This window comes from Callorhinus ursinus, unplaced genomic scaffold (assembly GCF_003265705.2).
Source record: "Callorhinus ursinus isolate GAN/ISIS: 27379988/994484 unplaced genomic scaffold, GSC_fseal_2.0 scaffold40, whole genome shotgun sequence".
Lineage (NCBI taxonomy): Eukaryota > Metazoa > Chordata > Mammalia > Carnivora > Otariidae > Callorhinus > Callorhinus ursinus.
In genome coordinates, this window is record NW_027397102.1 from 7316838 (window position 1) to 7319139 (window position 2302).

The window sequence follows — 2302 nt, forward strand, 5'->3', positions numbered from 1 at the left end:
AATATCAATTACGGGAATAGCATAGAAGGTAAATTGCAGAGGAACTAAGTCTGAGGGCAAGAGACCAGTTAAAAAAAAAAACACAAGAACTATTGCAATAATTTTAATTGAGAGATAGTGAGGGTCAGAATAAAATGGAATTAGCAATAGCATTGAAACAAAGTGTCTGTAACAGTCCCTGTATGCATTGTTGGTAGCAATGATGATGTAATGCAGAAGGTAGATTCAAGAAATTACAAATAGAACTGAAAAAAATTAGTAAGAAACTGAGGTGGATATTGAGGGAACATGAGGAGTGATTTTCAGGTTTCTGGTATGAGGACTGAGTGGTCATTGATAGTGTTATGTGCTTTGAAGAAGAAATGGGTACAGGAGAATTTTATCTGATGAAAAAATTAGATTTTGACATACTGCATTTGAGATTTCGGTAGGGGACCAGGTAGATATGTTCAGTAGTTGAACATAGGTCTGGAGCTCAAGAAGCAGATTCATACTAGAGACATATAGAAATCATCACATGTAAAATATTATCAAAACCATGAAAGTGAATGAGTTCCCCATGAGAATCATATGGAATGAGGAGAGAATAGACTCAAATACAGAACTTGGAGAAAACTCAGCATTTAAGTGGACAAAAATAGATCAATCTGTAAATAAGGGACAAGGAGATAGAAGGAGAACCAGCAGTGATTCTTCTTATTTCAGCAAATAAAGAGTTTCATATGGAGAGCTCATCAATATCAGAAGGAGATCAAAGAATAACAGAAGTAAATAAGTGGATGTATCAACTTGGAGGTCATTTACTTTGTTGAAAATGGTCTCAGTGAAGTGGTGGGAAAGCAAACCAAAGTCATATCTCACTGAATGAGTGTGATATCTATAGAAGAATGTAAGGTCATGAGAGGTTTTTCATTATATTTTGTTTTATTTTATTGAAAAAGATGAGAACAAACCTGACTAGATTAATTTGTTAAAGGGGAAGAACAACTAGAGAAGGGAACATTAGAGACATTGGGAAAAAATGAGTGGATTAATGAAACAGTTTAAAGAGAATATGAGAGGGAATCACATCAAAATTGTTGCCAAAAGATATGACCCTAACTGAGAAAAAAATTGCATCTTTTTCTGAGAATGAAAGAAACGATGTGGAAATAATTGAGTCTTTTTAAAACTCACCAACTTGTGAACTATGTTAATAATAATTCAAATTCTACTGGCTTTTGTTCTTACCAACTGACATACTATCTCAGTCGATGTAAAACACCTTTTTAGTATCTCTGGGATTCTTAGAGAATGTCTCATATCTACAAAATTAAATTTATGTGATTTAAATACCTCGTTTACATTTTTACCATCTCCAAATCTGTCTTCTTTTGACCATGAACTGTATTCATCATTTTTAATATATATTTAATTTAAATTTTAGGTAGTTAACATAGAGTGCAATGTTGGTTTCTAGAGTAGAAGTCAATGATCTATCACTTACAGCACCCAGTGCTTATCATAACAAGTGCCTTCTTTAATATCTATTTCCCATCTAGCCCATCTCTGTTTATCTTTTTTTAAGAACTATATACTTCTAATGCAAAGAGGCACTGGAGCCCTTAAGATGTCAAATTCAATGCTTTTCTATAATAAATTTTGGAAGAAGCTTTGCTTGCATTTTTTTTATAAGGTCTATCAAAGAGGTAACCAAAAATGCTATATATGTCTCCTATATTTACATCATTTTAGTGAGATTAAAGATAATATTTAGGCATTTTTGTATTAACATCTCCAATTGTACTTAGAAGCCTAAGTCTATGACTGGACAATATGTGTGGATTGAAAGATGCAATGTTGGGATTCTGAAGAGCAGATGGGACAAAAGAGACAAAGAAAGACATTGGTTGATAACATTGCCAGAAGCTTCCCATGAAGATATAATCTGGTTGATTAACAAACCATGTACATAAGCTTGTGAGGGAAAATAACATTTGGTCGATAGTCTTTTTATTAACACTGAAAATAAAATCAGATTGGTATGATCACCTATGTAAATTCAAAATGAGTGCTCAGTTTATGTCCATCATAAACCAATTACATTATTACCTCATCCATATTTAAGTAATAAACCTCAAGGTATCAATAAGGTCCTTGCATTATTGAAACTGACATATGAATTTGAAACAATTAGATGTATTATCTTGTAGTGGACATTTCCTTTTCTTCAGGACCTAGAAGCCACTTTACTTTCTTGAGATATCCTGATCTGACTCTCAGTCCATGTACTTCAGGTGAAACTGATTCCAATACAAGCTCT